A 13,916-nucleotide genomic window follows, 5' to 3' on the forward strand; every position below is an offset into this window, starting at 1 on the left:
TCTCCGTCTCTCGGATGCGATCAAGCGGCTATTCGCGCAGAGAGCACTGTGCCGGTCACTCTGCGCTCCGGAGCTCTCTTTCTGCCGAAAGACACCTGGCAGCGGCACTTAACTTCGGACAGCTCCGTATCTCCGTACTCTGCATTTCTTGTCTTCTGCATCTCAGCAAAATGCTTTTCCACTCTGTGTAGCAAGGAGAAACTGTGCCAGCACAGTATACGTCCCCGGACTTGTGTTCTAAATTCCCGAGTTCTCGGCATCTCAGAAACTAAAGGGAAGAGAAAGGTAATCGATGGTGGGCTGGGGCAGAACTAGCAGCAAGCACAGCAAAGTTGTCCAAGAATACCTTGCATTCGAATGCTAATGCCAATTGAAGAGGCAGGCGAGTGGTAAGCCATGAACTTCTAGCAGTTAGAAAGCTGCGGACACAGTCTGGGTGTTGTGCGGCTTCACTCTTCGCATCCTAGAAGATACCGCGCTCTCCGTCTCTCGGATGCAATCAAGCGGCTATTCGCGCAGAGAGCACTGTGCCGGTCACTGTGCGCTCCGGAGCTCTCTTTCTGCCGAAAGACGCCTGGCAGCGGCACTTAACTTCGGACAGCTCCGTATCTCCGTATTCTGCATTTCTTGTCTTCTGCACCTCAGCAAAATGTTTTTCCACTCAGTCTAGCTAGGAGAAACTGTGCCAGCACAGTATACGTCCCCGGACTTGTGTTCTAAATTCCCGAGTTCTCGACATCTCAGAAACTAACGGGAAGAGAAAGGTTATCTATGGTGGGCTGGGGCAGAACTAGCTGCAAGCACAGCAAAGTTGTCCAAGAATACCTTGCATTTGAATGCTAATGCCAATTGAAGAGGCAGGCGAGTGGTAAGCCATGAACTTCTAGCAGTTAGAAAGCTGCGGACACAGTCCGGGTGTTGTGCGGCTTCACTCTTCGCATCCTAGAAGGTACCGCGCTCTCCGTCTCTCGGATGCGATCAAGCGGCTATTCGCGCAGAGAGCACTGTGCCGGTCACTGTGCGCTCCGGAGCTCTCTTTCTGCCGAAAGACGCCTGGCAGCTGCACTTAATTTCGGACAGCTCCGTATCTCCGTATTCTTCATTTCTTGCCTTCTACATCTCAGCAAAATGCTTTTCCACTCTGTGTAGCAAGGAGAAACTGTGCCAGCACAGTATACGTCCCCGGACTTGTGTTCTAAATTCCCGACTTCTCGGCATCTCAGAAACTAACGGGAAGACAAAGGTTATCGATGGTGGGCTGGGGCAGAACTAGCAGCAAGCACAGCAAAGTTGTCCAAGAATACCTTGCATTCGAATGCTAATGCCAATTGAAGAGGCAGGCGAGTGGTAAGCCATGAACTTCTAGCAGTTAGAAAGCTGCGGACACAGTCTGGGTGTTGTGCGGCTAAACTCTTCGCATCCTAGAAGATACTGCGCTCTCCGTCTCTCGGATGCAATCAAGCGGCTATTCGCGCAGAGAGCACTGTGCCGGTCACTGTGCGCTCCGGAGCTCTCTTTCTGCCGAAAGACACCTGGCAGCGGCACTTAACTTCGGACAGCTCCGTATCTCCGTATTCTTCATTTCTTGCCTTCTACATCTCAGCAAAATGCTTTTCCACTCTGTCTAGCTAGGAGAAACTGTGCCAGCACAGTATACGTCCCCGGACTTGCGTTCTAAATTCCCGACTTCTCGGCATCTCAGAAACTAACGGGAAGAGAAAGGTTATCGATGGTGGGCTGGGGCAGAACTAGCAGCAAGCACAGCAAAGTTGTCCAAGAATACCTTGCATTCGAATGCTAATGTCAATTGAAGAGGCAGGCGAGTGGTAAGCCATGAACTTCTAGCAGTTAGAAAGTTGCGGACACAGTCTGGGTGTTGTGCGGCTTCACACTTCGCATCCTAGAAGATACCGCGCTCTCCGTCTCTCGGATGCGATCAAGCGGCTATTCGCGCAGAGAGCACTGTGCCGGTCACTGTGCGCTCCGGAGCTCTCTTTCTGCTGAAAGACGCTTGGCAGCGGCACTTAACTTCGGACAGCTCCGTATCTCCGTATTCTGCATTTCTTGTCTTCTGCACCTCAGCAAAATGTTTTTCCACTCAGTCTAGCTAGGAGAAACTGTGCCAGCACAGTATACGTCCCCGGACTTGTGTTCTAAATTCCCGAGTTCTCGGCATCTCAGAAACTAACGGGAAGAGAAAGGTTATCTATGGTGGGCTGGGGCAGAACTAGCTGCAAGCACAGCAAAGTTGTCCAAGAATACCTTGCATTTGAATGCTAATGCCAATTGAAGAGGCAGGCGAGTGGTAAGCCATGAACTTCTAGCAGTTAGAAAGCTGCGGACACAGTCCGGGTGTTGTGCGGCTTCACTCTTCGCATCCTAGAAGGTACCGCGCTCTCCGTCTCTCGGATGCGATCAAGCGGCTATTCGCGCAGAGAGCACTGTGCCGGTCACTGTGCGCTCCGGAGCTCTCTTTCTGCCGAAAGACGCCTGGCAGCTGCACTTAATTTCGGACAGCTCCGTATCTCCGTATTCTTCATTTCTTGCCTTCTACATCTCAGCAAAATGCTTTTCCACTCTGTCTAGCTAGGAGAAACTGTGCCAGCACAGTATACGTCCCCGGACTTGTGTTCTAAATTCCCGACTTCTCGGCATCTCAGAAACTAACGGGAAGACAAAGGTTATCGATGGTGGGCTGGGGCAGAACTAGCAGCAAGCACAGCAAAGTTGTCCAAGAATACCTTGCATTCGAATGCTAATGCCAATTGAAGAGGCAGGCGAGTGGTAAGCCATGAACTTCTAGCAGTTAGAAAGCTGCGGACACAGTCTGGGTGTTGTGCGGCTAAACTCTTCGCATCCTAGAAGATACTGCGCTCTCCGTCTCTCGGATGCAATCAAGCGGCTATTCGCGCAGAGAGCACTGTGCCGGTCACTGTGCGCTCCGGAGCTCTCTTTCTGCTGAAAGACACCTGGCAGCGGCACTTAACTTCGGACAGCTCCGTATCTCCGTATTCTTCATTTCTTGCCTTCTACATCTCAGCAAAATGCTTTTCCACTCTGTCTAGCTAGGAGAAACTGTGCCAGCACAGTATACGTCCCCGGACTTGTGTTCTAAATTCCCGACTTCTCGGCATCTCAGAAACTAACGGGAAGAGAAAGGTTATCGATGGTGGGCTGGGGCAGAACTAGCAGCAAGCACAGCAAAGTTGTCCAAGTATACCTTGCATTCGAATGCTAATGTCAATTGAAGAGGCAGGCGAGTGGTAAGCCATGAACTTCTAGCAGTTAGAAAGCTGCGGACACAGTCTGGGTGTTGTGCGGCTTCACACTTCGCATCCTAGAAGATACCGCGCTCTCCGTCTCTCGGATGCGATCAAGCGGCTATTCGCGCAGAGAGCACTGTGCCGGTCACTGTGCGCTCCGGAGCTCTCTTTCTGCTGAAAGACGCTTGGCAGCGGCACTTAACTTCGGACAGCTCCGTATCTCCGTATTCTGCATTTCTTGTCTTCTGCACCTCAGCAAAATGTTTTTCCACTCAGTCTAGCTAGGAGAAACTGTGTCAGCACAGTATACGTCCCCGGACTTGTGTTCTAAATTCCCGAGTTCTCGGCATCTCAGAAACTAACGGGAAGAGAAAGGTTATCTATGGTGGGCTGGGGCAGAACTAGCTGCAAGCACAGCAAAGTTGTCCAAGAATACCTTGCATTTGAATGCTAATGCCAATTGAAGAGGCAGGCGAGTGGTAAGCCATGAACTTCTAGCAGTTAGAAAGCTGCGGACACAGTCCGGGTGTTGTGCGGCTTCACTCTTCGCATCCTAGAAGGTACCGCGCTCTCCGTCTCTCGGATGCGATCAAGCGGCTATTCGCGCAGAGAGCACTGTGCCGGTCACTGTGCACTCCGGAGCTCTCTTTCTGCCGAAAGACACCTTGCAGCGGCACTTAATTTCGGACAGCTCCGTATCTCCGTATTCTTCATTTCTTGCCTTCTACATCTCAGCAAAATGCTTTTCCACTCTGTGTAGCAAGGAGAAACTGTGCCAGCACAGTATACGTCCCCGGACTTGTGGACTAAATTCCCGAGTTCTCGGCATCTCAGAAACTAACGGGAAGAGAAAGGTTATCGATGGTGGGCTGGGGCAGAACTAGCAGCAAGCACAGCAAAATTGTCCAAGAATACCTTGCATTCGAATGCTAATGCCAATTGAAGAGGCAGGCGAGTGGTAAGCCATGAACTTCTAGCAGTTAGAAAGCTGCGGACACAGTCCGGGTGTTGTGCGGCTTCACTCTTCGCATCCTAGAAGGTAACGCGCTCTCCGTCTCTCGGATGCGATCAAGCGGCTATTCGCGCAGAGAGCACTGTGCCGGTCACTGTGCGCTCCGGAGCTCTCTTTCTGCCGAAAGACACCTGGCAGCGGCACTTAACTTCGGACAGCTCCGTATCTCCGTACTCTGCATTTCTTGTCTTCTGCATCTCAGCAAAATGCTTTTCCACTCTGTGTAGCAAGGAGAAACTGTGACAGCACAGTATACGTCCCCGGAATTGTGTTCTAAATTCCCGACTTCTCGGCATCTCAGAAACTAACGGGAAGACAAAGGTTATCGATGGTGGGCTGGGGCAGAACTAGCAGCAAGCACAGCAAAGTTGTCCAAGAATACCTTGCATTCGAATGCTAATGCCAATTGAAGAGGCAGGCGAGTGGTAAGCCATGAACTTCTAGCAGTTAGAAAGCTGCGGACACAGTCTGGGTGTTGTGCGGCTAAACTCTTCGCATCCTAGAAGATACTGCGCTCTCCGTGTCTCGGATGCAATCAAGCGGCTATTCGCGCAGAGAGCACTGTGCCGGTCACTGTGCGCTCCGGAGCTCTCTTTCTGCCGAAAGACACCTGGCAGCGGCACTTAATTTCGGACAGCTCCGTATCTCCGTATTCTTCATTTCTTGCCTTCTACATCTCAGCAAAATGCTTTTCCACTCTGTCTAGCTAGGAGAAACTGTGCCAGCACAGTATACGTCCCCGGACTTGTGTTCTAAATTCCCGACTTCTCGGCATCTCAGAAACTAACGGGAAGAGAAAGGTTATCGATGGTGGGCTGGGGCAGAACTAGCAGCAAGCACAGCAAAGTTGTCCAAGTATACCTTGCATTCGAATGCTAATGTCAATTGAAGAGGCAGGCGAGTGGTAAGCCATGAACTTCTAGCAGTTAGAAAGCTGCGGACACAGTCTGGGTGTTGTGCGGCTTCACACTTCGCATCCTAGAAGATACCGCGCTCTCCGTCTCTCGGATGCGATCAAGCGGCTATTCGCGCAGAGAGCACTGTGCCGGTCACTGTGCGCTCCGGAGCTCTCTTTCTGCTGAAAGACGCTTGGCAGCGGCACTTAACTTCGGACAGCTCCGTATCTCCGTATTCTGCATTTCTTGTCTTCTGCACCTCAGCAAAATGTTTTTCCACTCAGTCTAGCTAGGAGAAACTGTGTCAGCACAGTATACGTCCCCGGACTTGTGTTCTAAATTCCCGAGTTCTCGGCATCTCAGAAACTAACGGGAAGAGAAAGGTTATCTATGGTGGGCTGGGGCAGAACTAGCTGCAAGCACAGCAAAGTTGTCCAAGAATACCTTGCATTTGAATGCTAATGCCAATTGAAGAGGCAGGCGAGTGGTAAGCCATGAACTTCTAGCAGTTAGAAAGCTGCGGACACAGTCCGGGTGTTGTGCGGCTTCACTCTTCGCATCCTAGAAGGTACCGCGCTCTCCGTCTCTCGGATGCGATCAAGCGGCTATTCGCGCAGAGAGCACTGTGCCGGTCACTGTGCACTCCGGAGCTCTCTTTCTGCCGAAAGACACCTTGCAGCGGCACTTAATTTCGGACAGCTCCGTATCTCCGTATTCTTCATTTCTTGCCTTCTACATCTCAGCAAAATGCTTTTCCACTCTGTGTAGCAAGGAGAAACTGTGCCAGCACAGTATACGTCCCCGGACTTGTGGACTAAATTCCCGAGTTCTCGGCATCTCAGAAACTAACGGGAAGAGAAAGGTTATCGATGGTGGGCTGGGGCAGAACTAGCAGCAAGCACAGCAAAATTGTCCAAGAATACCTTGCATTCGAATGCTAATGCCAATTGAAGAGGCAGGCGAGTGGTAAGCCATGAACTTCTAGCAGTTAGAAAGCTGCGGACACAGTCCGGGTGTTGTGCGGCTTCACTCTTCGCATCCTAGAAGGTAACGCGCTCTCCGTCTCTCGGATGCGATCAAGCGGCTATTCGCGCAGAGAGCACTGTGCCGGTCACTGTGCGCTCCGGAGCTCTCTTTCTGCCGAAAGACACCTGGCAGCGGCACTTAACTTCGGACAGCTCCGTATCTCCGTACTCTGCATTTCTTGTCTTCTGCATCTCAGCAAAATGCTTTTCCACTCTGTGTAGCAAGGAGAAACTGTGACAGCACAGTATACGTCCCCGGAATTGTGTTCTAAATTCCCGACTTCTCGGCAACTCAGAAACTAAAGGGAAGAGAAAGGTAATCGATGGTGGGCTGGGGCAGAACTAGCAGCAAGCACAGCAAAGTTGTCCAAGAATACCTTGCATTCGAATGCTAATGCCAATTGAAGAGGCAGGCGAGTGGTAAGCCATGAACTTCTAGCAGTTAGAAAGCCGCGGACACAGTCTGGGTGTTGCGCGGCTTCACTCTTCGCATCCTAGAAGATACCGCGCTCTCCGTCTCTCGGATGCGATCAAGCGGCTATTCGCGCAGAGAGCACTGTGCCGGTCACTGTGCGCTCCGGAGCTCTCTTTCTGCCGAAAGACACCTGGCAGCGGCACTTAACTTCGGACAGCTCCGTATCTCCGTATTCTTCATTTCTTGCCTTCTACATCTCAGCAAAATGCTTTTCCACTCTGTCTAGCTAGGAGAAACTGTGCCAGCACAGTATACGTCCCCGGACTTGTGTTCTAAATTCCCGACTTCTCGGCATCTCAGAAACTAACGGGAAGAGAAAGGTTATCGATGGTGGGCTGGGGCAGAACTAGCAGCAAGCACAGCAAAGTTGTCCAAGAATACCTTGCATTCGAATGCTAATGCCAATTGAAGAGGCAGGCGAGTGGTAAGCCATGAACTTCTAGCAGTTAGAAAGCCGCGGACACAGTCTGGGTGTTGCGCGGCTTCACTCTTCGCATCCTAGAAGATACCGGGCTCTCCATCTCTCGGATGCGATCAAGCGGCTATTCGCGCAGAGAGCACTGTGCCGGTCACTGTGCGCTCCGGAGCTCTCTTTCTGCCGAAAGACACCTGGCAGCGGCACTTAACTTCGGACAGCTCCGTATCTCCGTATTCTGCATTTCTTGTCTTCTGCACCTCAGCAAAATGTTTTTCCACTCAGTCTAGCTAGGAGAAACTGTGCCAGCACAGTATACGTCCCCGGACTTGTGATCTAAATTCCCGAGTTCTCGACATCTCAGAAACTAACGGGAAGAGAAAGGTTATCTATGGTGGGCTGGGGCAGAACTAGCTGCAAGCACAGCAAAGTTGTCCAAGAATACCTTGCATTCGAATGCTAATGCCAATTGAAGAGGCAGGCGAGTGGTAAGCCATGAACTTCTAGCAGTTAGAAAGCTGCGGACACAGTCCGGGTGTTGTGCGGCTTCACTCTTCGCATCCTAGAAGGTACCGCGCTCTCCGTCTCTCGGATGCGATCAAGCGGCTATTCGCGCAGAGAGCACTGTGCCGGTCACTGTGCACTCCGGAGCTCTCTTTCTGCCGAAAGACACCTTGCAGCGGCACTTAATTTCGGACAGCTCCGTATCTCCGTATTCTTCATTTCTTGCCTTCTACATCTCAGCAAAATGCTTTTCCACTCTGTGTAGCAAGGAGAAACTGTGACAGCACAGTATACGTCCCCGGAATTGTGTTCTAAATTCCCGACTTCTCGGCAACTCAGAAACTAAAGGGAAGAGAAAGGTAATCGATGGTGGGCTGGGGCAGAACTAGCAGCAAGTACAGCAAAGTTGTCCAAGAATACCTTGCATTCGAATGCTAATGCCAATTGAAGAGGCAGGCGAGTGGTAAGCCATGAACTTCTAGCAGTTTGAAAGCCGCGGACACAGTCTGGGTGTTGTGCGGCTTCACTCTTCGCATCCTAGAAGATACTGCGCTCTCCGTCTCTCGGATGCGATCAAGCGGCTATTCGCGCAGAGAGCACTGTGCCGGTCACTGTGCGCTCCGGAGCTCTCTTTCTGCCGAAAGACACCTGGCAGCGGCACTTAACTTCGGACAGCTCTGTATCTCCGTATTCTTCATTTCTTGCCTTCTACATCTCAGCAAAATGCTTTTCCACTCTGTCTAGCTAGGAGAAACTGTGCCAGCACAGTATACGTCCCCGGACTTGTGTTCTAAATTCCCGACTTCTCGGCATCTCAGAAACTAACGGGAAGAGAAAGGTTATCGATGGTGGGCTGGGGCAGAACTAGCTGCAAGCACAGCAAAGTTGTCCAAGAATACCTTGCATTTGAATGCTAATGCCAATTGAAGAGGCAGGCGAGTGGTAAGCCATGAACTTCTAGCAGTTAGAAAGCTGCGGACACAGTCCGGGTGTTGTGCGGCTTCACTCTTCGCATCCTAGAAGGTACCGCGCTCTCCGTCTCTCGGATGCGATCAAGCGGCTATTCGCGCAGAGAGCACTGTGCCGGTCACTGTGCGCTCCGGAGCTCTCTTTCTGCCGAAAGACGCCTGGCAGCTGCACTTAACTTCGGACAGCTCCGTATCTCCGTATTCTTCATTTCTTGCCTTCTACATCTCAGCAAAATGCCTTTCCACTCTGTGTAGCAAGGAGAAACTGTGCCAGCACAGTATACGTCCCCGGACTTGTGTTCTAAATTCCCGACTTCTCGGCATCTCAGAAACTAACGGGAAGACAAAGGTTATCGATGGTGGGCTGGGGCAGAACTAGCAGCAAGCACAGCAAAGTTGTCCAAGAATACCTTGCATTCGAATGCTAATGCCAATTGAAGAGGGAGGCGAGTGGTAAGCCATGAACTTCTAGCAGTTAGAAAGCTGCGGACACAGTCTGGGTGTTGTGCGGCTAAACTCTTCGCATCCTAGAAGATACTGCGCTCTCCGTCTCTCGGATGCAATCAAGCGGCTATTCGCGCAGAGAGCACTGTGCCGGTCACTGTGCGCTCCGGAGCTCTCTTTCTGCCGAAAGACACCTGGCAGCGGCACTTAACTTCGGACAGCTCCGTATCTCCGTATTCTTCATTTCTTGCCTTCTACAGCTCAGCAAAATGCTTTTCCACTCTGTCTAGCTAGGAGAAACTGTGCCAGCACAGTATACGTCCCCGGACTTGTGTTCTAAATTCCCGACTTCTCGGCATCTCAGAAACTAACGGGAAGAGAAAGGTTATCGATGGTGGGCTGGGGCAGAACTAGCAGCAAGCACAGCAAAGTTGTCCAAGTATACCTTGCATTCGAATGCTAATGTCAATTGAAGAGGCAGGCGAGTGGTAAGCCATGAACTTCTAGCAGTTAGAAAGCTGCGGACACAGTCTGGGTGTTGTGCGGCTTCACACTTCGCATCCTAGAAGATACCGCGCTCTCCGTCTCTCGGATGCGATCAAGCGGCTATTCGCGCAGAGAGCACTGTGCCGGTCACTGTGCGCTCCGGAGCTCTCTTTCTGCTGAAAGACGCTTGGCAGCGGCACTTAACTTCGGACAGCTCCGTATCTCCGTATTCTGCATTTCTTGTCTTCTGCACCTCAGCAAAATGTTTTTCCACTCAGTCTAGCTAGGAGAAACTGTGCCAGCACAGTATACGTCCCCGGACTTGTGTTCTAAATTCCCGAGTTCTCGACATCTCAGAAACTAACGGGAAGAGAAAGGTTATCGATGGTGGGCTGGGGCAGAACTAGCTGCAAGCACAGCAAAGTTGTCCAAGAATACCTTGCATTTGAATGCTAATGCCAATTGAAGAGGCAGGCGAGTGGTAAGCCATGAACTTCTAGCAGTTAGAAAGCTGCGGACACAGTCCGGGTGTTGTGCGGCTTCACTCTTCGCATCCTAGAAGGTACCGCGCTCTCCGTCTCTCGGATGCGATCAAGCGGCTATTCGCGCAGAGAGCACTGTGCCGGTCACTGTGCGCTCCGGAGCTCTCTTTCTGCCGAAAGACGCCTGGCAGCTGCACTTAATTTCGGACAGCTCCGTATCTCCGTATTCTTCATTTCTTGCCTTCTACATCTCAGCAAAATGCTTTTCCACTCTGTGTAGCAAGGAGAAACTGTGCCAGCACAGTATACGTCCCCGGACTTGTGTTCTAAATTCCCGACTTCTCGGCATCTCAGAAACTAACGGGAAGAGAAAGGTTATCGATGGTGGGCTGGGGCAGAACTAGCAGCAAGCACAGCAAAGTTGTCCAAGAATACCTTGCATTCGAATGCTAATGCCAATTGAAGAGGCAGGCGAGTGGTAAGCCATGAACTTCTAGCAGTTAGAAAGCTGCGGACACATACCGGGTGTTGTGCGGCTTCACTCTTCGCATCCTAGAAGGTACCGCGCTCTCCGTCTCTCGGATGCGATCAAGCGGCTATTCGCGCAGAGAGCACTGTGCCGGTCACTGTGCGCTCCGGAGCTCTCTTTCTGCCGAAAGACACCTGGCAGCGGCACTTAACTTCGGACAGCTCCGTATCTCCGTACTCTGCATTTCTTGTCTTCTGCATCTCAGCAAAATGCTTTTCCACTCTGTGTAGCAAGGAGAAACTGTGACAGCCCAGTATACGTCCCCGGAATTGTGTTCTAAATTCCCGACTTCTCGGCAACTCAGAAACTAAAGGGAAGAGAAAGGTAATCGATGGTGGGCTGGGGCAGAACTAGCAGCAAGCACAGCAAAGTTGTCCAAGAATACCTTGCATTCGAATGCTAATGCCAATTGAAGAGGCAGGCGAGTGGTAAGCCATGAACTTCTAGCAGTTAGAAAGCCGCGGACACAGTCTGGGTGTTGCGCGGCTTCACTCTTCGCATCCTAGAAGATACCGCGCTCTCCGTCTCTCGGATGCGATCAAGCGGCTATTCGCGCAGAGAGCACTGTGCCGGTCACTGTGCGCTCCGGAGCTCTCTTTCTGCCGAAAGACACCTGGCAGCGGCACTTAACTTCGGACAGCTCCGTATCTCCGTATTCTTCATTTCTTGCCTTCTACATCTCAGCAAAATGCTTTTCCACTCTGTCTAGCTAGGAGAAACTGTGCCAGCACAGTATACGTCCCCGGACTTGTGTTCTAAATTCCCGACTTCTCGGCATCTCAGAAACTAACGGGAAGAGAAAGGTTATCGATGGTGGGCTGGGGCAGAACTAGCAGCAAGCACAGCAAAGTTGTCCAAGAATACCTTGCATTCGAATGCTAATGTCAATTGAAGAGGCAGGCGAGTGGTAAGCCATGAACTTCTAGCAGTTAGAAAGCCGCGGACACAGTCTGGGTGTTGCGCGGCTTCACTCTTCGCATCCTAGAAGATACCGCGCTCTCCGTCTCTCGGATGCGATCAAGCGGCTATTCGCGCAGAGAGCACTGTGCTGGTCACTGTGCGCTCCGGAGCTCTCTTTCTGCTGAAAGACACCTGGCAGCGGCACTTAACTTCGGACAGCTCCGTATCTCCGTATTCTGCATTTCTTGTCTTCTGCACCTCAGCAAAATGTTTTTCCACTCAGTCTAGCTAGGAGAAACTGTGCCAGCACAGTATACGTCCCCGGACTTGTGTTCTAAATTCCCGAGTTCTCGACATCTCAGAAACTAACGGGAAGAGAAAGGTTATCTATGGTGGGCTGGGGCAGAACTAGCTGCAAGCACAGCAAAGTTGTCCAAGAATACCTTGCATTCGAATGCTAATGCCAATTGAAGAGGCAGGCGAGTGGTAAGCCATGAACTTCTAGCAGTTAGAAAGCTGCGGACACAGTCCGGGTGTTGTGCGGCTTTACTCTTCGCATCCTAGAAGGTACCGCGCTCTCCGTCTCTCGGATGCGATCAAGCGGCTATTCGCGCAGAGAGCACTGTGCCGGTCACTCTGCGCTCCGGAGCTCTCTTTCTGCCGAAAGACACCTGGCAGCGGCACTTAACTTCGGACAGCTCCGTATCTCCGTACTCTGCATTTCTTGTCTTCTGCATCTCAGCAAAATGCTTTTCCACTCTGTGTAGCAAGGAGAAACTGTGCCAGCACAGTATACGTCCCCGGACTTGTGTTCTAAATTCCCGAGTTCTCGGCATCTCAGAAACTAAAGGGAAGAGAAAGGTAATCGATGGTGGGCTGGGGCAGAACTAGCAGCAAGCACAGCAAAGTTGTCCAAGAATACCTTGCATTCGAATGCTAATGCCAATTGAAGAGGCAGGCGAGTGGTAAGCCATGAACTTCTAGCAGTTAGAAAGCTGCGGACACAGTCTGGGTGTTGTGCGGCTTCACTCTTCGCATCCTAGAAGATACCGCGCTCTCCGTCTCTCGGATGCAATCAAGCGGCTATTCGCGCAGAGAGCACTGTGCCGGTCACTGTGCGCTCCGGAGCTCTCTTTCTGCCGAAAGACACCTGGCAGCGGCACTTAACTTCGGACAGCTCCGTATCTCCGTATTCTGCATTTCTTGTCTTCTGCACCTCAGCAAAATGTTTTTCCACTCAGTCTAGCTAGGAGAAACTGTGCCAGCACAGTATACGTCCCCGGACTTGTGTTCTAAATTCCCGAGTTCTCGGCATCTCAGAAACTAAAGGGAAGAGAAAGGTAATCGATGGTGGGCTGGGGCAGAACTAGCAGCAAGCACAGCAAAGTTGTCCAAGAATACCTTGCATTCGAATGCTAATGCCAATTGAAGAGGCAGGCGAGTGGTAAGCCATGAACTTCTAGCAGTTTGAAAGCCGCGGACACAGTCTGGGTGTTGTGCGGCTTCACTCTTCGCATCCTAGAAGATACTGCGCTCTCCGTCTCTCGGATGCGATCAAGCGGCTATTCGCGCAGAGAGCACTGTGCCGGTCACTGTGCGCTCCGGAGCTCTCTTTCTGCCGAAAGACACCTGGCAGCGGCACTTAACTTCGGACAGCTCTGTATCTCCGTATTCTTCATTTCTTGCCTTCTACATCTCAGCAAAATGCTTTTCCACTCTGTCTAGCTAGGAGAAACTGTGCCAGCACAGTATACGTCCCCGGACTTGTGTTCTAAATTCCCGACTTCTCGGCATCTCAGAAACTAACGGGAAGAGAAAGGTTATCGATGGTGGGCTGGGGCAGAACTAGCTGCAAGCACAGCAAAGTTGTCCAAGAATACCTTGCATTTGAATGCTAATGCCAATTGAAGAGGCAGGCGAGTGGTAAGCCATGAACTTCTAGCAGTTAGAAAGCTGCGGACACAGTCCGGGTGTTGTGCGGCTTCACTCTTCGCATCCTAGAAGGTACCGCGCTCTCCGTCTCTCGGATGCGATCAAGCGGCTATTCGCGCAGAGAGCACTGTGCCGGTCACTGTGCGCTCCGGAGCTCTCTTTCTGCCGAAAGACGCCTGGCAGCTGCACTTAACTTCGGACAGCTCCGTATCTCCGTATTCTTCATTTCTTGCCTTCTACATCTCAGCAAAATGCTTTTCCACTCTGTGTAGCAAGGAGAAACTGTGCCAGCACAGTATACGTCCCCGGACTTGTGTTCTAAATTCCCGAGTTCTCGACATCTCAGAAACTAACGGGAAGAGAAAGGTTATCGATGGTGGGCTGGGGCAGAACTAGCTGCAAGCACAGCAAAGTTGTCCAAGAATACCTTGCATTTGAATGCTAATGCCAATTGAAGAGGCAGGCGAGTGGTAAGCCATGAACTTCTAGCAGTTAGAAAGCTGCGGACACAGTCCGGGTGTTGTGCGGCTTCACTCTTCGCATCCTAGAAGGTACCGCGCTCTCCGTCTCTCGGATGCGATCAAG

This window comes from Passer domesticus, chromosome W (assembly GCF_036417665.1).
Source record: "Passer domesticus isolate bPasDom1 chromosome W, bPasDom1.hap1, whole genome shotgun sequence".
Taxonomy (NCBI): Eukaryota; Metazoa; Chordata; class Aves; order Passeriformes; family Passeridae; genus Passer; species Passer domesticus.